The 26,137-nt window shown below is 39.0% G+C and overlaps 1 long non-coding RNA gene across 1 annotated transcript; it reads right to left on the reverse strand.

Moving 5' to 3' along the window:
• Positions 1–1,626: 1,626 nt before the first annotated feature.
• LOC116653970 lies at positions 1,627–26,137 on the reverse strand. The gene is made up of 11 exons (XR_004308662.1): positions 21,524–26,137; positions 20,710–20,783; positions 19,373–19,417; positions 16,321–16,454; positions 14,906–15,000; positions 14,064–14,280; positions 8,948–9,064; positions 7,552–8,325; positions 4,974–5,040; positions 4,539–4,643; positions 1,627–2,156 (listed from the first exon to the last, which is right to left on the reverse strand). It is a non-coding gene; the product is annotated as an uncharacterized LOC116653970 (long non-coding RNA).

The raw sequence follows: 26,137 nt of genomic DNA on the forward strand, positions 1-26,137 counted from the left end.
GACCACTGCTTAGTACATGCCTGGACATTTACTGCCCATAGCCTTTCCCACAAAGCCTGTCAGAAGCCCACAGCAGGTAGATTACTGTTAGCCACAGTTATTCCTGAACAGATGAGGGTGTGAGCTTTGCAAATATCCACCCTATAAATCTGCTGTGTGGCTTGGGAGTAAAACAAAAAGCCACTTAAAAATTTGCTCCAAATTTGGCCGTAGCATAGCTGTGCTAGTTCAAAGAAACAGAGTCAACTTTATTGTTATTAGTGCTTGGATCAAAGAAAATTATGAAAATAAACATTAGACAGAATGATAATCAACAGTGGAAGAGAAATGTTTACTAAAGATTTTCTTCTGTGTTCTCTTACCAGCATTAATAATATTTTCTTTTTCTAAAGTTTTCTTGCTTCCTTCAAAGAGATTGATTTCAGTAGAAAGAACAAACATATGCAAATAAACTGAATGATGTTATACCCCCTGCCCCTATCCCCCCAAACTGCATCAGATAATTCCATATTGCTTGTCTGCATTACATTTTTATCAGTTTTTTTGTCTTAATCAGATATGAAGCTCTTGCAGTACATCTCCAGAACTGAGCCGTGACCCTGATGTGACTCTACAGCACAGAAGCAGCCTTAACCCTGCTGTAATCTAATAGTTCAAATTTAACGGATTTGTTTTTTCAGTGGAAATAATGGCTTCCTGTCACAAAACAGAGCCACAGATTACATATCTGATAAATGGCTTTGGCATGATTTTTTCATGTAACACACAATTAACGGGGCTTTTTCATAAGACCTCATGGTTTACCAATCTGGTGAAAGCATTAATAAGTTCATTACTGTGCATTTTCTTCTTGAAAAAAATCAACGCTTCTGCTGGTGCTTTAAAAACAAATAATATTTTGCTTAGAAAGAGTTCACCCATGCTTTGCAGTGTTCATTTACCCTCAAAATACTGTACTGAAATTATTACCCATGTGTGATGACGTGTTGTTTTTTTTTTCATGAGGCATATAATTATTACTGATAACCCCAAACGTAAACAAGGTAATCTTGATTTTATAAGCTTCCATCCATATAGATGCTGAAAATTTCCCTATTATAGCTATGACTGTTTTTCGTTTTGCCATAATCCCTTAAGTATGACCAGCCAACAGCCGAATAATACGTGAGGAGATGTACAGTTCTTCCATGGACAACACTGACTATTTTGAAGGAGTCTGTTGTCTTTTTCTTGCTTTTGAAGTCGCGGCGCAGAACTGCTCGTGCCGCGTTGGTTGGTTATCCTCAGCCCACCCAACCACCAGCCCTACACTGCTGTGTGCTGCTGGCTCCTGGCACTTACAATGAGGTAATCATCACCTTGTAGTTCATTGGTGTGAATGCTGGTCAGATGGCCTGTATTTTATTAACAGAAATAGGGTCACAAGTCAAATACATGCTTGGGGTCAGTGAACAAGTACAAAAGAAGATTAGAGGAACAAAAGAATGTGACTGGAGGGGTAAAATCCCACTGGGGGTTAATCGAGCAGAAATGTATCAAAGAATGTAAACTGCCCTTTTTTTTGTTGTTCATCGTACAGGACGGAGTTCCTATGTCCTGCTGATTTTGGTTAGATAGAGCATCATCCCCAGAGTGCTATCTTTTAATGAGCTTTCTATACGTAGCCTTACGGAAAGACGCCTATCATACACTAATATTATTTTTAGAAAAATAACACCACCTCTATGAACAACAGTAATTAAAAACACCCAGCATAAATATATGAATTATAAGGATTTGCTTCACCTAATATCGTACTACGCAGTCTGTCTTTAAAAATAAGAGGAAAATAGCATACAATGTCATGTTTCTGGGATTCTGTTCTGCCCGCAGGACCAAGAATCCACAATTATACTGATTTAGCTCCCTCTTGCAAAGCAAATGAATTAATAAAAATTTCTCTGAGGAGATGGCGCTGTATTGCTACAGTTCCTGTTTTTCCTAAGAAAGACTTTATCCTTTCAAAAGGCAGAACAACAAAAAAGGAGCCAGCATACCTGATTTGCACCGTAAGCACTGGACTTGGTAGGGCCCAAACGGCAGCAGTCAAGAAAAATCATAGGGTACTTAGCAAGAGGCAGCTGATTTACTCTTCTGATACATGTTCATCGCTCCTTCTGTGACAAGAAGCAGAATATTCTGCCTTATTTGAGCTATGCACATTTGTCTAATTCTTCAAAATCCTAGCAGCAGAAAGATTCCCTTTTCATCAATTTCCATTTATTATGCTTGTAGCTACACATTGTAATATGAATTCTTCTACCCATGTATGCTGCATATCTATAGATTTCATGTTTTCGCACATCACGTGAAAAGCATATTTCAAAACTATTGCATTAACACGGGCCAGAATAATATTGCTATGGAAATACAAACACGTGTTATCAAAAGAGCATAAAGCAATGGAGAGAGGGGAAGGAATCCTTAGTTCTATGTATTTGGGCCCCTAACTTACCAAGCAACATTGATAAAGTCTCTTCATCTTATTTTGGTGTACTTTATCTATAAAATAAGCAAGATGTCCTTCTCCAAGGCTGAAATAAATGTTAACTAGTCAATCATACCCTTCAAAAGCAAAACTGGGATTTTTGTCATCAGCATCAAGATGAGATAAATCAGGCTGAGAGACTGTAAATCTCTAAGTTTCAAAGAAAGACACTATATAGATAAAAATTTCATGGCCAGATATAAACTGTGGTAGACTGCTGAGGGATTAATGTGAAACAAAATACTGTAAATGAAAGTGTTCCTTGAACTGAAATCATCGGCTTCCCTAATTACCTATCTAGCTACCTGTACATGCTTTTCCATACAATTTATTTTCACACATTATATACCTCCTTCAGGAATACACACGTTTGATCCTGGATCATTTAGCAAAGCAGACACTGTCCCTTAAGCTTAACACTAAGTGCACACTTAAGTGTTCAGCTGGATCAGATTGCAAAGCATTCTGCTAGGCTGAGCCTCTCACAGGGCCACCTGTGGGATTTTCCTCCTCTTTGAACAAAGGCTGTGGTGACAGTCTGTACACACAGTGTCTGACCTAGGATCAGCAGCACTTTATGTGCAGACACCCACATAAAGATTTTCTTTACAGAACTGATTTTAAAATGGAAATGTCTCTCTCTCCCCCAGCTACACTGGGTAGACAGTGTTTACCCAATGATCCACGGGAGCTTGTTCTCAACGGGAGCCTGTACACAACTTATTTGTGGGTTAGTGGGCTGGAAATCACACATTTAGAATATTTTCTGAAGGATGTCATCATAATTCCTGCGCTTAAAAGTGTTTAACATTGCATATTCATTACATACTTTAGAAGATATGAATTATCACAGAGCGGATTGAGACTTGCTAACAAAATAATAGCAGGTATTTAATACACAAAAATGTCTGAACAAAAATAAACTGAGATGCAATTAATGTGTTTCTAAAAAGCCGTAGGTTTAAAGCATCTTCCCAAGATTTACATTTTAGTCACTTAAATACTTTCTATGGAATACAGTCCACTAAAACACAATATTCTGAAGTCTTTGTGCTATTTCAGTGCAGAAGCTCTATTTAAAGGAGTTTTTTATTGAAATAACGTGGTCAGAATGCTTTAAGAAATGTTGCTTTATGAAATATAATTAATTACCTTTGTATCAGTATCATGTGGAAGAGACATGCTATATACTTTGGACAGTGGTTCTGAGATGTACTGAGGTTTGCATAATGCCAACCAACATGCTGCATTACTACTTAAAGGCTTGTGAATAAGAATTTTACTACAGTCACAACACATATATTGGACTCTTCTAGTAAACTGATCACTCAAATAAAAAGAAAGGAATGTTTTTGATCTGCAAAGAAGATGGGCAAAAAGAAAGCCTGTTCATCTTAACTCCGCGTTAGGGAAAAAATGAACTTTGATCTATCATATTGCAGAGCTGCTTGTATTTCAGTGGCAATTTATCAATTCTTTAATAGTCAAAGCGTCCAAGTAGTAAAAGCTTCTTAGACTTCCTAATCTAATAGCCATTATTTAAAATTTTTATTCTGTATGACTTACTGCTCAGTTCAGAAGCAAGAAAGCAACATCATTTCTTAAAAATTCTTTTTCACAAGAACTGATAAAATGGAGGCCAACACTACATGTTCTGCTCTTCCTGATGTAAAAACAACGCAGAATCCCACCTTCGTACAGCTCTACATCTCTTACCTAACCTCACAGGCAGTGCCACATGTCAGCAGCAGGACTGCCTACAGGTTGGGATTTGGCAGCACCGCCTTCAGGGAACACTTTCTGTGTGTGCTTCACAGCAGGTCCCACCACCCTGTCCACCTGCACAGGGCTGGGTGACTTCCATCCTGTGGGGAGCAATTAGGAAGCCTCCTCCTTGCTCAAGCCACCATTAGTGCTGCAATTTGTCTTTGCAGGGGAGAGAAAAGGGCTCTTTGCTTTGCCCCGCATCAGAATATGGGTGGGAGGATATGTCCCAAGGTAACAGACTCACCTCCATGGCAAGTCCCAGTTTTCTTAGCTGAGGTGTGCTCTGCATTCTTAAGACAATGGAGACGTGAGGATATTCGCATCTTGTGGGCCTCTCACAGAAGTGGATCTGAAATAAGGTTGAGTGGCTTGCTTTAAAACATTTGCCTCTGTAAGTCCAAAGAAAGGAGCATTAAAGAGTGCAGATCTAAACTTGCATGTTGTTGTTGCTAAACACGAAACCTGAAGGCCAGAATTCCCACAGTCAACCACTCTGACTCAAAAATACATCAATGTATTTGCTAAATGGAAACTATACTCACATCACATCTTATCCTAATGTCACAAAACCCATAAAATTACAAATCAGTTTTAAAGGAAAATACATGACAGCAAAATATAAGTACACAAAAACTACATTAAATATCAGTCTTCATTTGTCCTTACCACTTCAACTTACCTCTCAGTTCAAAACCACTCACTGCAGTGCACAGCTTGAGATAGTCTAAGATCCATTTTAGAGTGGACTGAAATATAAATGACAGTTCGCACTACACATGAACATAGACAACTGTATAAAATATTTAAATAAAGACAGAAAAGAACAGAGGAAACCAACAGAGCCTTTGGCAGACCCAGCCTTTGGGAATTTAGCAGCTTGAGATTCATTGCAAATTTCATCTTTAATGTTATTTTTAGTTCAATATTTTGTAGCACTCAGAAGTAAATCTTTGTGTGCCGTCTCTTCCTGCTTGTGCCGCTTCCTTTTCTGATCTTTGTTGTGTTGTTTTTTTTTTTAAAGAAACCTAATATATTTTCAATACAATTGATTTGTGACATGTTTTGTGATACTTGTTAGTTACTGTTTCTTCATACAATACAGCGCAAACCATTATGCTGCTGTTTCTTTTTATGTGCTGAATACTGATCGTCATAATTGAACACAAACGAGACCCCCCAATAGCCTTTGTTCCACCATACCTTGCCTTGCATTAATTCTCTTACATTAATTTTGATTGTTGGGTTAGGGTCAGTCTCTCTTTTTTTTTAAGCTTCCTGCCACTGCTCCAAATAATGCCACACACCGTGCTTTTTCAGAGCAGCTGTGATTTTATCCTCTGGTCTGTTCTTTGTCTCCCTTGTAAAGCATCAGTGATACAAAATAGAACTGGGAGAAACTGCAAGAGCTGATTGCAGAGAGAAGAAAAGTGGGGCTCTGCCTCACATAGCCTCTCCTGCACTCTCTGCCCAGGCTGAAGTACAGCAGGTGGGGAAAGGAGCTGGTCCTGGGGCTACTTGTCCCATGCTGTGCCACACAAGCCAATCCAGCTATTAGCCCCTTTGCTGCTGGGACAGACACCAGTCAGGCCAGCATAGGCATATGAGCAGATTACTATGGGTCAAAGCAAGCCACAGAGAAGCTGCAGGGCAGCAGCCCCACTGCAGGCATCCATATACTTGCTTTCACCCAACAGCAAATCCAAGATAACTGACATGCCAGGGAAGAGATACTGGGCAGTAGGCCCGTGAATGTGGCAATTACCAAAGTTTCTGAGATACTGAATTCACATCCTAGGTTACCCCACAGCATACTGCTCTACGCCCACACTCAGGTGTATCATTCAAACCCAAGTCCTATTTTGTCCTTTGTTATTTAACTTGCCAGACCATTCCCCTTCCTCCCACTGCTGTAATTATAATTTCACAGTTGTGCCATAGATCATGACATTAGAAATAGACCATTCCATATCCCATGGAACTGACAATAGCTCTGTGATGTTACATGAGAAGGGAACCATGCAGGAGATATCTGCACAGTACAGTATGAACACCATAAAACTACTTTTACTGTAGTTAATTCCAATTTCATCAGCCTATAAACCCACTGTTGAAGACTATGCTGAATTTTTCCATTTTTCACAAAAAAAAATTAATAATCACAAGAGGGGGACCTTGCCTGATCATAAAGCTTAACAAATGCAAGAGAGGTTTTTTATTTCAAAAACCTTATTTCTGACATACTGACATACTGAGCAATTATTCAGTGGCTCTCACAACACAAGGACTAGGAGCCTCAGTTAAATGATCAGGCATCAGTCTTATACAAACAAAAGAAGCACTTCATCCCCACAGTGCATAATGAAATTATGGAGCTCATGGCCATAGGATGGTGTGGAGGTCAAAAGTGTAAATGGACCATAAAAGAGATTACATGAAATCATGCAAAGTAAAATCCATCACTAGCTACTAAACATGATGATCAAGAATAGCCTCCAATCAAAGTGCCTGAGATACAGCTCCTGAGAGGTTGAAGCTCACGGGGGGAGAAGGATTGTTCTATGCGAACAATACATAAGAGCTCAGTCTTTTTCCCTAGGCATTATTTCCTGCTCACTCCCAGTATTCACTGGTCTGTGTGGATAGTTTCCCTGACTCAGGATGGCAGCTACTGTAATGCACTAAAGTCTGCACAAATCTTAACTCATTTTATTTGACATCTTATGTTTTAGAGATTTTTCCATGATAAATTAAACACAAGTATATTAAGAAAAAAAAACAACCAACAACACATAAAGAGTCATACAGAGGGCAAAAACAAACTGAGGTACCCAGAAAAGATGGAGATTCAGAGTCCATGCTTTGCCACATGGCTGTGTTTCAGGATCACACTGCACTAATAGTTGAGGACTGTGTTCCAATTAGGGCCCTGCAGTGCTGGAACCACCGCTCGTCATCGCTTTCACTGCTCTGAATCATTTGGGCCTCTCCCTTCCCGCATGAGTCAGGTTTTGAAAGCTGAGCCTCATCCATCCCATAGGATTCATTCACCTGTCCCATTAACCCAGTTTCACTATTTGTCTAATGACAACCACAAGTAACGACCTGACTCAAGTCATGTCAATATTCTGCCAAAAACTACCATTTTGCCCTCTCAGCCACCTCCTCCCACCCACCCATAGGTTATGGAACTGTGGGATGGCTGCCAGAGAAATGCAATAAAAAGTAGGAAATGACATACACAAATAAAACTCACTTACCTAAAAGCCCTGTGCATCAGACCTCTTTGTGTTGCTTCTTCAGCCCCGCTCCTTTACTTCCAACACTTGTTTCACCACTCTTCATTTCCTCTTCCTTTGCTGCCTGTTTTCTTCACATGTTCTAATTTCTGCTCTATTTTCTCTCTTTCTATGGACTAGTTTTTTGGGTTTTTGTTGTTTTTTTTGTTGTTCTTGTTTTGTTTTCATTTGTCTGAAAATGAATAAATTAATGCTTTCATAATTTTTCCTTGCTTTTAAGCCAGCAGAGCATTATGGTATCACTTCACCATTTCTGTTTCTTAATTCCACCTTCTTTACTACTCATTTTTGTTGCTGTTTTTTTATCTTTTTTCTGGTCTTCCTCCATGACAATCCATCCCTCTGTACAATGATCCCTTCTCAGTGCCTTCATCCCACCTTCTCCCTGCAGAGCTCCTGCTGTATCCCTGCAACAGCACTGTCGGAAGCAATCTGAATTTCCAGATTAATTTGTTGTGCTTTGAAAGCCCTGACAGGGTGTAAGAGTTACACTAAACATACAATACTGAGCATTTCTGAAGGAAGCTTTCTGGATTTAGTGACATGACTTCATGGAGAAGCAGAGATGTGTAACGGAATGAAGCAGAGCACCATGCCAGTGTGGGGTGGAACATTCCTTCTTGCTTCACTCTGTCTAAGCCACTTATTGAACTGTCTTTTGGCCTTCCAAATGTCAGAGGTCATTGCTGCCTGAGTGTTCTTCCAGGATCCGGCCCTGAAATCTGGATATCCCTCCTGCCAAGAGAACACAATATTAGGAACAGTGCTCTGTTTTAGCTTATAGTTGCTCATATTTTCCGGATATTTAAAACCACTTAGAAGAAACGTCAGTTGATTGAAGCAGCTGAGTGGGTTGCTCTCGTTGCTTCATCCTGTGGCCAGGCTGTGCTTGCTGTGGGGGTCGGGTCTATACACCCAGTACATGCACGTTACTCAAGGTCTAAATATGCTGTAAACCAGACAATGTGTTTTAAATTCAACCTTATGCTGCTTCATTACTGTTAGTCACAAGTATACTCAATACTTAAAGGGAAAACAGTGGGACTTGTTAAGTTGATGGAAAAAAAAAAAATGGAAGCAGCAGTAGCTTTAGCATGTATTTTCTATGCTAAGAATTGATTAGGTTGTAAAATCCAGAGTATGGAAGGGAACCTGACTGAGAATTTTCTGCTGTAAACATTATCCTGAAAACAATGTTTTTGTGTTTCTGTTCCTTAACTTTGTTAACAGCACGATAACCCAAGGAAGTATCATTTGGACAGCACTTTTTTATTGCACAAGCCACCATAATGAAATACCATGCACGGTACAAGCAACAAAAAGTACTCCCATTTTGTGTCCTCTTTCTATTAATTACCAGTTTATCTGTGGAAGAATTATGCAGTATGGGTTTTTCTTGCTGGTTCATAATAGGTCGTTCATTAAAGAAAATACTGGGAAATTATCTTCTGTGTCAGTAGATACAGAATGCCATCTGGGAGGTGAAAAAAATGAAGAGAAATCAGACTGAAAAAATAAATGATTAAAACCACGAAATGAGTTGTACTTACAGAAACCAAATACTTTAGAAATCCCAGGTGCATCAGGCAGGCTGTAACAACTGGCACACCATACAGGTGATGCACTCACACCTCTGCTCTGTCCCAGGGCCTTCAGCAACACTGCCACCACATCCCCATGTCCCCACTTCATGCTGCCTGTCCTGGGCTGGCTGCTGACCTCAGCCTTGGCACACCAGCACTGCATGGACGCTCTCTGCCATTTCCTCCTGCAGCTGTCTGCTTCCTGGCAGCTCTCCATTCTGTACTGAGTTTTCCACCTCCTTTATTCCGAGGTGCTTTTCAACCAACTCTTTAGCACAGGACAGTTGCAATATAGCAGCCTCCTCCCTGGAGCCAAAACCAACAGGTAGCTCCCAAACCTCTCCTAAAACATGGGGTTCCCTGCTCTGACCCCTTCTGGGGTAACCTGAATTTCACCACTCATCTTGTTGTGGTCAGGTAGATGGGCTCAGTAAGGAGGGAGATGCCCATGCTGGCAGATAAGGAAAACATACAATATACTGATAAATATATTAAGATAAATATGGCCATATGCCAGTTTTTCCCCCTCATAAATAAGGCTTTTGTTTACCAAATGTTCAGTTTTGGTTATGTCACTATAAAAATCAAGCAGCTGGTAATTCAGGCTTGATTAGCAGGTCTCCAGCTTTGATTAGTAAATTACTGTAGTAATCAAGGTTAATTCTCATTTCAGAGCTATGCCACAGATTTTATCTCTTCCAGAGAACTGGATTTACCACTCTGGAGAAGGAATATTTTAATAAATATGACAAAAACATCCAGGAATAGAAAGCAAAAGCAGTTCCAATGGTTTTTAAAATATAGGGAAGCAGAGCAGCAATGCCATTCTAACATGAAATGGTTAATGTCCTAGGAATAAAACTTCAAGATGCAATTTTGCAGACGATTTCCAGATAATATATGCAGAGATTGCATTGCTAATTCCTTTCACCTTGTTTTTCTATTTCTATCTTTAAAAATTGCTTTCTTTGGATCTTCATCTTTCATTTTAAGAGGGAAAAAAAGAAAAAAGAAGTATACAGAGAGGCTTAAAAAGAAGCCCAAGAGAGCATTATTAGTAGAAAGATAAACAGTAGAATGGATTCTAACTGAGCCAGAAAACATCACTGTAGAATTTACATAAAATTTAGTTTTCAACCAAACATATTGCACATCCAGTTCCAGCCCATCTCATAATGAATATTCAAGCTTTCAAATGACCCACACATCCCATAAGTGAGCAAGAGTCCCCAAAAGCTATCACTGTCATAGTAGAGGCACAGAATTAAAAAACAATAAGAATTCATCAGGGATCTTCCTTCTCTATGAAACTTTTACTGAATCTTTAGTCTGCAAATCCTGTGATTATTTGAGCCATAAAAGTCTGTCAGGGATTTGGGTAGCACAGGATAACACATTTTTATATGGATTTTAATTAGAATAATACTATTGTTTTCTAGTCACAATTCTGGGTCCGATTCGGTGTTTCTCTCTCACATCACTTTCGTATAATTAGGCACTCAATTACCTAAAATACACGTGAAGTTTTGCTTTATCTACTTCACACTGCAGACGTTTCTCAGATAGGAAAGCACAGACAATTTTCAGATATACTACAGTGTTCCACTCAAAATATTTAGATAATGTTTTTTTTCCTAATAACACTGAAAGAACTGAAAGAAGACCCAAAACATATGGGAAGAGAGGCACGTTACTGAGAACACAATAAATGAAGACTTTGAAGTAAAGTTGTACATTTCCAATGTCTCTTGAGGAAAAAAAGATTTTCTCTAAATAAACATGCTGTGTCTCTTTGAAAAAGGCTAGGAAGGAATGTGCAATTTTCTTCTGTTTCATTACATATCATACCATATATACCACATAGACTGGGATCACCTGTGCTTCTAATTCAGCACTTTGGTTCTGATGACGGCAAACAGGAAATGCTTCAGCAGGTATCTTCCTAGTGCTTGAAAGTTGATAGCTGTCATGTGGGGTAAAGCAAAGACATTCTGATTCTTCCTGTGTTTTTCTCTGTATCTCACAGACCTGGATATTTAACATTCAGCCCTACCTGCACAGCTCATTTACAGACCAGCACCTAATGACAGAAACAGTGGCAAAAGTAGAGAGCAACCTGAGCAGTGAATGTGTACTTGGGATTAACACTCAGCTAAAGTAATAATGATTTACATAGAAAGTAAGCAGATAAAGACAGGATTAATGAGAGTGTTGGGGACCTGCCTCACACAGCAACAAGTCAGGAAGCCCCACTTCTTGTGAAAGAAGAAGGGAAAAAAAACCATACTTTCATCAGAAAGTTGATAAAACACCGTAACTCTGGGAAAAGTGTGTGTGCTTTTTTCTGGTCTGTCTCACACTGCAGGGTAAATTTCACCTGGGGAAGGAAGGGTTGGGAGGGATGCAGCAATTCCAACCAGGTCTTTGCATGAACAGGGGAGTTTCACAGATTTATGGCTCACGTCCAGCTGTACAATGGCTCCTCAGATCTGGCAGATTTTACTCTTTCTATTTGCACATGGTTGGGTTTTTTGTTTGTTTGTTTGTTTTGGCTTTCCTTTTCTTTGCAGCTCTTCCAAGTTACAGGAAGGAAGCGCACAGCTGTCATTCCTCAAGCAACTGCACAGGAGACAGTGGCCTCTATGAGCACGAGCACCTCTCCCACCACCAGTCAGGATGCAGACATGCTCCAATAGCTTGAGATCCTCCCTGAGCTGCATTCTTGGCCAAAGCCATTGCTTCCCCAAGACTTCGGTGAATCTGGGTGAGCAGCTTAGGGATATGGCTGCAATACAGATAAAGCTGTGCTGGAGGTCAGAAACAAAACTCTGAATAAAATTCAAAACTGTAGCATCCAGAAGATTGCTCTACCTTACTCTATTGAGAGATAAAAGCTCAAAACAAGAAGCAGCAGTGCCTTGAGGCCGCCTGAGCTAACACAGGGCAGTATGCAACCAGTTATTCACCACCCTTCTGCCTACATCCAAATGATCAACGTGGCCAGAGAGCCACTGCAATCCTGTTATCCCTGGCAGAGCAGTGGTATCTAAAAAGCAGCCTGGTCTGCTGTAGACGAGAGAAGTCATAAGGTTTCTGGAAAGGTAGTTAATTTATCTGCAGGTAGGATGGCATCACTGAACGTGATCGATTCCATTTAAGGTGATTAACAACGTGTTATGTTGCTTGTTTTGAATAAAGACTATAGGCCAACTTCTGCCCTGGCTCAACTCCCACTGAAGTCAATTGTTTAGCCTGAAAAATGGATTACAGGATGTGGCTATAATTTATGCATGGGGAAAAAAAAAAAAAAAGAAAAAAAAAATGCAAGGGGAAAAAAAAAAAAAAAGAAAAAAAAAAAAGAAAGTAAAGAAAAAAAAGGTAGAAGATTTTGCTTTAGAAACAATAATTCTTATTTATGTGTACTGCAGCAGTGCCTCAGACCCAAGATTCTTTTGTGGGATGGTATCCAAATACCTAGGAAATTCAGGCATGGCCCCTACCCCAAAGAGTCTTTAATCTAAGCAAAAGACAAGAGACAGCAAACAGATGGGGAGAGGGGCAGAAATGACAAGGTAACTGGAGATAATTATGATCACTATGCAGTCACAGCACATCAGCTGCTTAACCACCATCATTTTTTTAAGGTGTCACAGCAGAGGAGAGTTTTAAGGGAGGATGTGAAGAAGGGCAATTGTAGTAGCTTGGCTGATTTTCATAGCAGTGGATGCAGAGAAGAAAACAGCATGGTTCAAAATTTAAGAAATGAGTGCTGAGATCCGGAGTGAATGGAGGATGCACATGGATCTGTCAGTAAGAGTGGATGTGACAGCAGCAGATAGGATGGGGAGAGCCTGTGATGGGCCTTTAAACATCTGTAGGATGCTTTTAGCTGCAGGGCAAGGGAAGGAGACAACAAAAGGTGCATAGTGGAAGAGGAGGATGGTACAACATTAAATTCAGAAATGCACCCCTGCAGCAGTGTCAGTGAGTGGGCAAGGTACACATCTACCAGGGCCAAAGAACTGAGGCTCACTGCTGTAGTTTGCAGGAGTGACTGAGCCATGCTAGTAGAAAGACTGAGCTGCAGATACAAGAAACAGAAGGTTTGTCCATTTACATACAAATATAGAGAGGAAGATGTAGAAAGATATCATACTGAGAAAGATGCATGCCTACAACTTGAGGTGATAGTGGCGATACTGGGGTCACACATGAGGTTTTGGTTTTGCAAGACCTTTCTGGCAGGGAAGAGATTCCCTGTACTTAAAAAGGAGAATTATTCTGAAAGGGTTTGTATCAGACAGATCAGAAATCATTTAGTGTGTTACAAAAGTATATGGAAAAGTGAGACTAACAGGTGATAAAGACTCCTCTTCAAAGGTTTTAGGGCTTTTTTTCCCCATAATATTAATTACTGTATTGCTACTCTGCCAAGCTCATGTTTCAATAAACAAATCAATGGAAACAATTCTTTTTTGTTTGCCATATATATACACACCATTTTTGTGTGCCATTGTGGAAACTATATACAGGAACTTCAGTATGGAGCTGCTTATACATATGTGTAGAAGTAACTTTCTGAGAGTCTGACCACTCCAACCTCATCCTGAATGAAAATAGAAAGGACAGTACATGGGCTACTGCAAAGTGATTTATATATTACAAATATATAAATTGGTATCTAAATTACTGCCAGAGCTCTGACCTTGATTACAAATGATCATAAAGTAAAGAATACTTTGAAGTGCCCCAAATAGTAGATCAAAATACTTGTATATTCATCACTTTGACTAAGATCTAGCCAAGATTTTGTTGGCTAATAAAGACTGCAAATTAAATAGAAAACAGGCCCAGTAAAGAGAGGTCATGGCTGTTTTTTTAAATACTTACAGTCCTTTAGGGCAGGATGTCTGTGCTGCTTTAATTGTTCAGAGTTTCACTTTCTGCCATGGGACTTGGAAATGTGCAAGCCGCTGTCTCATAATGCTGCAATATAAACCTCCATTTAAACTTGATGGGTCCCCTTCTCATTGGAGTTTTATTTTCCAGGCACTTTTGTGATGTGCTTTTTTATGAGCAGCGTGAATAAATACAATAGAGACATTACCTATGCAAATGGGCAGAACAGAAATGTCTAGGTTTAGGAAAAAACAAGAAAATTCTACTTTAAATATATATATACACATATAGAATAAAATCCCAATAGCTTCATTTTTCTTGTTTTAAGAATGATTTTCTTCTAATATTGCTGCCAGTCAGCATTTCCCATAGGAATACACTAACTGTGCATGATCTGATTGGCAAAACGTGAAAGTGAGCTAAATTTCAGTCTCAGTACTATTTTGAGTCTTCTTCAGTTTGTAAAACCATGCCCATGACTACAGTCATGAATGCTCTCAACTTTTGGAAGGAGTGGCTGCTTCCAGAGCAACTTATTCCCATTCACATGAAGATGTGAGATGGCCAACCTCTGGACAAGCTGTTCAGCTGCGCTTGATAGCATGCAAACAATGCACCATTATACAAGTGCCATATTGAGCTACCATACTATTACAAGGTGAGAGGCGCCCTATGTTACCCAGTGAGCAGCATTCAGCTATCTGAGGACTGCTTCCAGTAAATCAAGTTTATAGAAAGCCTTTAATATCACTCAAAAGGAACAACTTTGTGGATCATGTCCTTAAAGTATAGGCCAAATCCCCATTTTTAACTTCTGGAGAGTTGCAATTTACCTGGACTCTAAATGGTCTCTATTTATGTGGGGAAATCACTGTGACTTGCCATGGAGCAGGACACTGGATGGTCTCTGATTCTGTCATTTATTGGCCTGAAAAAAAAAAATCAAAAACAAAAACACAAGAGTAAAGATTTATGAGGCAGATAATGAATTTTGTACATCTCTATTGTTGGTGGAAAGTGAGGGGTTGGCTATATGTGCTATCATACAAAGTGTGTAAACAAAAGGGAAGAGAATAGGAAAGCTTGATCATGTGCTAGCTGGCAAACCATCAGTTTTTTTATACTAAATTAAAATTTCAAGCATGCAAGATTCACCTTACACTAAAATGAAAACTTCAAATACTAGCCTGGAGACCAGTTAAGCCTTTAGTAATCAGGCAGTCATGATAGGTAATGATAATGCAGAAGAAAACAGAGACTAACTGGTACTTCACATCACAGTGCAGATCCTCTATAAAATTCATATTGTCCCTCATGTACTTTTTCCTATTCTTTAAGCTGAGAGTAGACCACATTCTGTTTTTAGTTACATCATTGTAAATCTGGACTAACACTATGAAAGTTCATTGAATCACCGAATCGATGAGGACTTTGTATTTTTGTTGAGGTCTCAAGTGAGATGTTCCTATGCTCCCTTTGCTTTGGACTGTTTTATTTCTTTGTTTCCTTCCTTGTCACGTATTCTTATTCAATCTCTGTACTTACATTACTCCAACCTCTCCTACCCATTCCTATTGCTGTTTTTTATGGCTTTAGGTGGGTGGTTAACTGGCATTGGGAAGAAAAGCCACACAGGAATACATCCACATATAGCATTATCCAGAGCACCATGCCTCCTTCTCTTGGTTACTTCAATGTCATTATGAAACATGCTATATATTTATTGTTTAAACAGTCTTAAATAGTAGAAAAAAGAACACTGTTTTTTGTGTTTTTTGTGTTTTTTTTTTTTTTTCCTGAGGTTGTCATCTATTACAAAATCCTACAAACACAAAAAAGGAGTAGTTAAATGAGCGCCTTAATTTGCTTGCTATTGAAAAGCCGTTACTATAACAAACAGCAGCAAGACTTTTAAATCAGGCCCGTGGAACAAAGCATTCCACTGTCATTTTTACATTAGTGATTACAGTTGATGTCATTTTCACAAAACAAAATTATAACCAAAATGGATATTTCAGGTCAAAGTGCTGCAAGGAGTATATAGATACATTTCCATCAATAAATCTGCCCTTTTCCTGCCCTGACATAAGTGTTCAACCTCTTGTGATTGACGTTTTTACCACTAAATTATACTATGTCTGCTTCTAGAAGAAACGTCTCCATTACAAAATTAGCTAACCATCAACATAACATAAAATAACTTCAACATGGTGTCATTTCACAAGAATATTGATTCTCACAGACTTACTGGATTAAATCCTGGTTTCCCATAAAAGGAGGAGCCATTATGTCTTTGGTAGACAGAAAAATATATATTGTGGAACGATGTATATTGAGGTGATTAAAACTTCATTGCTAGGCACAGAAGTGTAAGATTTCATCCTGTGGCAATACAAAATAAAGAAAATTGACAACACATTAATATGAACTATGCACATGTTTAAGAAACAGCTACTATTCCATCATTTTATTTTCATCTGCTGGAAGATACTTCTAGCTATTGGTTGCAGGAGGAAAAGTCATCAATTCTTCAACACTGACTACTGTGTCTGCCAAATTCTTTTCAGGACCTTTGCGTGTAAATTTATCCTGGCTTCATTTTCCTCCTGTGCTATTACTGTTCTTTATACCTCCCAGGATGTTGTGAGCTTTAACTGACACAGATTTGGAAGATCTTTTGGATGAACAATGCTATTTAAGAGCAAATAGACACAACAAGCAGTTGTAGTTCCTTCTTCCATCAAAACTGTAGAAAGGAAAACTAATTGCAGAATAGATTTTTATCACTCTCACTACTTCACTTTTATAGACTTGCCCTAATATTGAGTCCTGGAATAAGAATAATGGGCACAAATCCTGTAATTTTAATGAAATTACACTGGTGATAAATTTGAGTCTGTTCTTAGGGACCACTTGCACATCAGTGAATTTCTTAAGGGAGAAAACAACACCTCTGTGGCCTCAGTCCCCTCCTGGTACTTGCAATATTTGATGTTTCAGCCTTATTCCATCAAATACAGATGAAAAAAAATATGGAAAAAAAGAAGGCACAATGTAAATTCAGTTGCATACGCTACAGTGTCTAAGAGACTCCACTGTGCTCAGAGTACATTTGTACCATAGCAGAGTCGTAACACGTAGCTGCCTGCCAGGAAGGACAGTACTGCCTCCCACCCCTACCCATTAGGGCCTGGAGAGGACAGTGTTACAAGTCTCTGCCCACTCAGTCCTTTTTTGTTGGCACATTACTATTTTATCATTTTGATCTCCTCCTTACTGAAGATAAAAGACACCACGGGAGGGATTCATGAATGAGTACAGTTATTTATCGACCCAGGACTTTTTGAACATTTTTTTTCCCCTCTAATTCATGGACCACTTTTCCATATTCGAAAAGCAGTTCATAAATCGTTCAGCACCAGCAGAAATTAATAATAATGAGTTCATTTACATAAAAGGACTCATCCTGCCACTTGCTGATAAAGTTTGAAGCCAGAACCTTGTCAGCAAACAGGAGTTTTGCTGGCAGTGCAGGAAATAATCTTTTGTTTATAAATTAATTAAAACACAGTTTTCCCTCTGTTTTCAAGGTTGTTAGAGGGACATTTGTTGAGCAAAATATCCTGCATATTCCTTTTTTAACAAATGGCATTGCCCATAGTGGAAAGAGAGATTTCCAGTAGCATTAAGTCAGGCTTTCAGGAGAGAGGAATGTGCTTGGACTTGTTTTCATTTTTTGAGTGAGGATTCCTTGCAAAGCCACTGGGAGCTGCATTTCATGAGGTTTTGTTTGAATATATTCTTTCTTCTGGATCTGTGTGTGTTCACTCACTCCTCCCCCAAGTTCCATTCTGAGTTTCAAGTTCAAGTGAACTGAAAATCTCAACAAGAAACTCCCACGTTTCCTCTGGACTCGTGACAAACTCATGAGTTTCACATGACTTTGATGCAAAACTATAATCGGTCCCAGGTTTTATTTATTTTTAAAGAGGGATGAACCTGAATGAACATTTCCATAAAGCCAGGGGTAGAATCTGTGAATGGAAGTGCAATGCCAGCACACACATGTGGTGTGTGTGTTTCATTATGTTCGGATGCCAGAAACTCCAAGACCAGATTTACATGATTTACTCTAATGGAGCTCAATAGGATCTACGCTGCTGTAAGATAACCAGAGTTTTGAAGCCTGAGTTTTACAACAAACTAGCTCCAACTTGAGTTTCAAGCTGCTGCTGTGAAGAGGGACTGACTCTCCCCAGCTCAAATCCTCACGGTTCTGCTATGTGATGGGACAGATTTAACAGAAAAAACATACACAAACCACATTCATTTTCCTCTGGAATGCCGCACATTGCCACCTGTGCCTCAGAGCCCTGCTGGCTTAGCTCAGGCTGTTCCAGGTTCCTCCATGTACCCAGGGGTTCTGTAGTCCCACAGAGCACTTTCCCTTCCCATGTGCCCACTGCAGCCTACATACCTACATCAAGCATCCCGTTTTCACTCCACGACCCAACCCTACAAATTATGCACTGCTGTAGTCAACACTGTGACATTTTAAGTTGCTTTTCGCATTCAAACCTGGCTCTGTTCAGACAAATGTGGACAGCTGAAAATCCCTGCATATTGCACTTTTCTAACTTACACAGCACAGCACTTAGATTTGCAAGGAGGTAAATGAAATGGGCATATGAACATTTCACACAGAAACTGGCCTAATTCTCTCCTGGTATTTTGAAAAGAGGAAAGCACTGGAGTATCAAGAATCGTTGCAAAAGAGTGGAAATTCTTCTCAGCTTATTGCTTTATGTGCAGCACTATTAATGGAAATGGCGATATGGGATAGGATTTGCTGGCTTGCTCTGTTTCTTAGCATTGGGGAGTTGCTGTTTGGTATTCTGAATTTTATTTGCATTTAAGCTTTTGTTTATCAAACACAAACAAGGTGTTATCACAAAAGAAAGACTAAAAGTTGGAAATGTGCAATATTCATCTCATCTGCACTACATGGATGTGTATGGCTTCAATAGAAAAACTATATTAAAAAACAACAACAACAAAAGGCATGAATTGCCTGTTCCTACTTCTGCTCTTAATTGGTGACATCTGGGCTTGTTGAGATTCAATGAAACTTTTATTTTGTGATTTTGAGAAGGAAGAGATGGCTGACTAGTTATCTTTATATGGTTTCATTTCCTCTCATGTCCCCTTCTCTTTCATTTTACTGTTTGAAGACTTCTAAGGTAAGCACAAGGGAGCCAAGAGTTCTGCCCACAGTCCACTGAGTGAGCTCTAACACTTACCTGCAGCACCAGCCCAGGCTGCTCACTTCAGCTTTGTGCTCTCATCTGTAAAACACAGTTAATGACAAAGCTCAGAAAACTTTGAGGAATGTTCATCAAAATCCTTAAGTATGCACAGTATATTTACATTACTATTCAGAATACTTTTGATTTTGCATTAGTGGGATATAATTTTTCAGAAAGAGGCTTTCTTAGGAAATTTGGTTTTAATTACACTTCAATTTCAGTTACTGGTGCTGCCTACACCCACACAAGCTATATGTAGGTGTAGCTTATGGAAGCTTCTACGTAGCAAGTAGTATGTTGCTTCACCAACCCCCCTTACATACATTGGATAATGATTGATCTCACCAGATACCTCCAGTTGTGATCAGAATTCGACATCAGAGCTTTTTGTGTCACAGTGCATTTTTTTCTCTTTAGCAATCATTTATAGAACTCAATATATGCAGGAATATGAAATGGTGAATATTTCTATGGCTTGGAATAGAAAACAGCAACTGGAATCCAGTTTCCAGCAGAAAATGTCTGAGGGAAGGGGAAATTTCTGTCTGTGGCAGCAAAATGACATGCCAAGCAGACTGAAAGCAACATTCATAATGTTAGGAGCCCACTTTCTGCAGTGCATAAATTCAAGACAATGAAAATGTAATGAATAAAGCATTTCGAGAGGTGATTGTGACAAGGACGGTGCGGGGGAGGAGGGGTGCTGGATCTGGGGATCTGGCAGCCGACCACTCGGAGTCAGCTGCGCTCACTGCTGGGAGAGGGCTTGAAACTGGGAAACATTTCAGGGCCAGGGCTCCCAAAAAACTTTCCCTTCCCAAACAAGAGAATCAAGAGTAACACTGAAACAGAGAACAGAATCAGGCTGCTCTATCTAGCTGATTCTTTGCAACATCTGGCTGCATGTAAATACATAAATACATACATTCAGCAATACATAAAGGATCCCAGCTCTTGCAGAGCAGGCGGTTTGCTGAAAGCATCCTACTGCAATGGAAACTTCAGTATAAAAATTCATCACCCCCCAAACAAATGCCTGTTGGGAACTGCAAAAAGCCACTAAGTCCTGATCCCTGTAGGAGCTCCAGACATTGCTGGGAGCCACTGCTAACAAGGAGCCAAATCTGAAGCTGAGGCTGCTTGAAACCTCTGAGGATTTGGCCTTCGATTCGAGCAGCCTGCAGACCCCAAAGCCCAATCCTGGGAGGCTGCTGTATAATTCTGAATAAGCTGTAGGGGAGAAAAATCTGAGGCAAGCTTTCAACCTTCTTGATTGGTTTTAGTAAAGATTTTCAAAGTTATCTTCAAAAGGAAAAGGACCAGGAAAGTACCTGCTTAAAGGAAATCTGAAAACCCACATCGTGTTCCTGGCTGCTCTGAACAGGAATCGTTTTCAGTCTTGTGCCTGGTGGCAAAGGTAAGTTTGAGCAAAAAGAGAGAATAAAGGGAATTACTGTTAAAACACAATTGAGGCTGATAATTCTGTTACTCATTTTCACCCTCCTGCACAAATCTGTGTGTTTTCCATTTCTGAAATCAGCCAAAGATTTTCAAATGTCGAATACTTTTTTTTCTTTTCTTTTTTTTTTTCTGGTGAAGTTCCTAACAGGAAGTCATAGTCAGAATATCATTAAAACCTCAATTCTATACATGCACCATGCCAAACTTTGACAGATCATCAGCTGGACTTTACAAAATCCTGAACATTAGCACAATAACTACAAAACTAAGAAGAAAAAAAAAAAAACAAACAACCAAAAACTATGAGAAAAAAGAAACAGAAATTCTCAGCCTGGGTTCTTTATGCTCTCATGATGACTTTTCAGTGTTGAGGGAATACATCTTAAGATATATTTTTGGGATCACACTTTCAAGATTTCCTACACAATCATGACAATCAGAAAGTTTTGTTCTAATTAAAAAAATAATAATAATAAATCCTTTTCCATTTGCAGGAGCCGAGGCTTCAAATAAAGCACCAGGTACCTCAAAAGTTCATGATTAAATTGTAAGAACTAGCAACTCTGCCTATAATAAGCAAGCAAAACTGATCAGAAGCTGGTAGAAGAGGGTGAGGAATAAAGTGCTGTACAAGACAGGAGAAGGTTTTGTAACATTACTGCTTTGGAAAGGTTGCATTCTTACCTTAGGTTGGTGCTGCTGTGAGCCACTATCTCAGCTCTCAGGTGCCAAGGCACAGCTTCTTGTGGGACTCTCTGAGGTTTAACTGCTCACAAGCAATTTCAGTCCATTCTCACTTTTTCAGACTGTATTTCTCTCTTTCCTTTGCTTCTGAATTTCTTTCCCCTTGCTGTCAGATTTTTTCAGTAAGTTTCTTTTTAAATAGTTTGTTACTTTTCTTCCCTCAGCTGTTTTCTTCACATTCCCGTCTCTCCAGTCTCTGCATTCACTGGTGTGCATGCTCAGGCCTGGCACACTGGTGGGATGCCATGCAGCCCAGGCAAGTATCAAAACCTGGCAAAAATGGTGAGTTGAAGGGACCTTCCAGAGCAAGGCTTCCCAAATATTTGTGAACTGACTGATTAATATCGACTCTCAAAATGTCTCATCTATCACCACACACCGAATTTCTCACTGTGTCAAAAGGACCATTATTTCTAACAACCTCCTCCCTATCCAACCATCTGCACTGTGGAAGAATCGCACCTCTATTACTCACTAAGACAGACACTATTGAACCTGTTTGTAAAGTCTCCTTGGGACAAGATGATGTAAATAATTCCTAAGGAGTTTCCTCCAGTGCTTCATCACATTAACAGAAGTAAAATCTGTCTGATATCTTTCCCAGGATATCATCTCACTTTTTTTCCCCGCAGACATGAAAGAAAGTAGAAGGTAGTTCTGTCTTTTACAGCATCCTTCCTTGTTCCTCCTTTTTGCTCCTCCATTCAGCATCAGTCAGTCCCTTGCAATGGATATGGAGTGGTGTTTTGATGTATCCAGAACACAACATTTCTCTCAAGTAATAGGAAACAAGCCCAAATACAGAACAACTGGAATATTTAATTCCAATGTCAGAAGGGATGCAGATGTGAATCCAATTAATTATTTTATAAGCTCTTTCAAATACAAAAAGTGTTTCATAGTAAATGACAGATGTGTTTGTCTTAAATAAATACATATGTTTATACATTTGGTATTTTCAATAGGTGTTGTGGATATGTGACTATATGAAAACTGGCTCTATGATTTTAGATTTTGGAACATATTTCCTTCATTTAGATTTCTAGAAGACTTGGAAATTACATTCTAATTTTTAAAGAACACAAATATTTTCATCTTGAAACTCTGAGGAGGGTACAAAGCCTGTGATATATATTCTAAGGTGATTCTAAAAACTTGAGTTAAGAGAGAAAATGCAGAAGACATTATTTTGACATCTCATTTGTTTACTGCCAGATTAGAGCTGTACCACAGAAGTAAGGGGTGGAGACTGACACAGATTTAAGAAGAGATGTGACTGATGATGTCACTGGTAGCCTCTGTGTCACTACTGGAGTGACTGAGCTAGAGTGAATACAGAGATCTGTCCACCTGTGCTCAAAATGCAGTAACACTTCAGGTGACCACAGCTGTATCACACAGTGTATTAGATTACCAAAGACATAGGAACACCAATCAAAGCACTGACTATGCCAAATAATAATATCATATTCATTGTTGTTTGATAAAGTAACTTAAATATTGAGATTGCTGAAGGAAGGCTGAGGGATGGCTACTTCCTACTCTTTCTGTTTTCATTTACAGCAAGATCTCTCTGGAAATGTTGAAGAATTTACATCTATTAGAAAATTGCTCACTTACTGAAACCAGCTATTTTTAAGGTTTTCTTTAAGGGAGATAATGAATAAGACTAAATTGATGTCAGGCATGAAGTAATTTTAACCAATACATTCAAAGTCTATAATACAAAATATTTGAAAATTATACGTAGAGTAATCTAAAGTAATGAGATGTTAAAATTCCTTGGAACCTAGAAACTCTTCTATTCATTCTGTTCTTCTTTTGCTTTCAACCTCACTGTGGGAGGCTCCATCTCTGACATCTTTATATATGATGTTCTCATTTCAAAATGCCACTGAACCTTCAAATGAACACTTGCCTATGATCTTTGAATACAAAAATACTTAAATCAAGGTTTTTATATTTTAGTGCACTCAGCCATTATATGCAGTGAACGAATTTTGGTATTTAGTCTAAGTCTTATTTCAAAAGAAAGGAAAAGACAAGTCAAAATGAAAACAATAGCTCAGTAGAATGAAATATCAGCAGTACCAGATAGTTTCTAGAAGGATATTTTAAACATATGTAAAAGAAGGAGAAATTTAAAATCCTTTGGAAAGTTAAATCTGGAATAAAATATAGAATCGTTCTAAGTTAACTGCTCATAAATGAAGTAGGGCAAGCAGTCTTTGTACACTATTTGCAGGTTGGCTCTTATTAGTGTGGATATAGCTTGAACAAACAGCTTCAAGGAACTACAGCATTGGTGGACACTGGAAGAGAGCTAGCAAGCAAGAAGAGCTTGTTGTTACTGTGTTACTGTGAACATGCTTCCTTAAAGGCTTTGAACTAACCTCTTTTTTTTTTTTTTTTTTCTCACTGAGTTATAGAGATTTTATAACCATAAACAGGTTCTGATGACATTTACTAGAACAGACCACCATCTACAATGCTCCCTCTAAGTCAGCCTAACAACCATAATTTGTTATGACAAAAAACTAAACCAACTGTACCTGTTGATGCAATAAAGCAGGTCTGCTACTGAACAGTAAGTCTCAAGTGAATCTTCTATTTCCTTTCTTAAGTTCAGGTCTTAAATGTATGGTTTCCACAAAAAATTGTCTTCCACTACTTTACTTTTGCTACCACTTTAATTTTTTGACCATTATTTTCTTTCCAGGGAAATGAGGTTGAATTGTTAAGTCTTAGCAGCTACAAGCCTTCGTTTCACTTAATTTAGAATTCTCCACCAAATCTCCAATTGTATTTCACTGTTTATTTTACTTTTAAGAGATCTGTCATATGCAATCAGTTCTTGGCTTTCTAATGCAGTCAGAATTCACTGTTTTCCAGGGGGTCAATTCATCAGACAAGGAATTGTTTCAGTTTTCAGTTTCAGTAACCACTCATACGCTAAGTGTGGCAGGCAGTAAGCTTCACAGTGCCTTCTGTGCTTGGGATAGGCTTCCACTGTGCAGTTCTCCTTGAATCTTTTACTGACTCTGAGCATCATCCTGGTGAAGCAAGAAGCTGGCTACATCCTGCTTAAAAGCTATGATGACTCAAGAGCTGTGATTGTTTCTGCCTTTCATCTTTTCAACAGGAATGCTGGCTGAACTGCAGCAGTATAAAACCAAGCTCAGTATACTACGTAGACTTCAAAAACACAAAGAAGTTAAAGCTTATCTACACAAAAATGCTGAAGCTTATCTGGAGGCAGAAACAACACAAACATGGGTACCTCCCTCTGAGAAATCTCAAGGCCTGTTCTTAGCATCAGTGTAACTGATAAGAACAATATTAAGACTTTTTTCATCTTAACTAGGTGACTGTAAATGACTCACATGAGAGCTGTGCAGCTGTGGGAAGCAGAAGAATGCACACCCTTAACATTGTGTATGTATGCACTAAACCTGTACTGCTGGCCAGTACGCTCTCTTGAACTGTACAGGCCACTTGGACAGCTTGTATAGATGTGTTCATCTATACAACAGGAAACGCCTGAAACATTGATATAAAAACAAAATCTATAAAAAGAGTAGCACTGGTTATAGTGGAAAGTGGACAATATGTGACATGCAAGACACCATTAAAAGCACATCCAGACCTGAAAGTAAAAACAGTAAATCAGTGATCTTTCTAAAAGAGATTTCAATGCTTTCTCAATTTAGAGATTCAGCTAAAATGTTGCCAAAATGGCTGTATTTATTAAACAACTTTAGGATTGTTTGCAGTATTCTATTTACCTAGAAATACATAATAAGCTCTAGAGTAGCCAAGAAAACATTTTTCTAACCTCAACATTTACTACTCAGGTCAAGAGTGATATTTATGTGTTTTAGCACAGGTTTAGACCAGCTGTCTTTATTTTAAAATCAAGTGTATCTTAAAGGCCTTGTAGCTAATGCTCTTGCTGGCCAAATTTTTCAGAAAGACATTAAGGACTTAGCTAAATGCATGAAGTAGTAAGAAGACCAATTAAATGTATAGCTATTGAAAGTATGTGTTCCAGCTGTAGAGTACACAACTTCCGTTCTAGGACTATAAAATAGCACGTGGTAGTATGGGAGGTGCAAGTCTTGGTTTGTCATTTGTTCCTGATGGTAAATGCCCCAGCAATGTATATGGCAGTGAAGAGGTTAAAAATCTGCCCTGGAGCAGCAGAGGAAACCTTTTCTTCCCCAAAGGTATTGCCTCAGCTGCTAGGAAAGAGGCAGGTTCCTCCAGGTGACAATGTAGGTGGGTTGATTGAGGTAGCCCAGCAATGGTTAAGTCTGCTGGGATCAATTAAGATGACCCAGATACGAAAAGTAAGGAGGATGTTTTTGCTCCGTTTCCCACTCTTGACTCTAAGCTGTAGGCTGTAGAACTGAGTCTTGAGGAGCACAGTTAGGCTGATCTGTTATCACTTGAGTACTTTCAGCAACTAATTTCTTTTTAAGCAATAAAATCCCAACACTTTTAGATCTGTGCAAGAACAATGTCAACTTCAATAGCTCAATTTAGGTTCCATCC

Source organism: Coturnix japonica, chromosome 11, assembly GCF_001577835.2.
Source record: "Coturnix japonica isolate 7356 chromosome 11, Coturnix japonica 2.1, whole genome shotgun sequence".
Classification (NCBI taxonomy): Eukaryota; Metazoa; Chordata; class Aves; order Galliformes; family Phasianidae; genus Coturnix; species Coturnix japonica.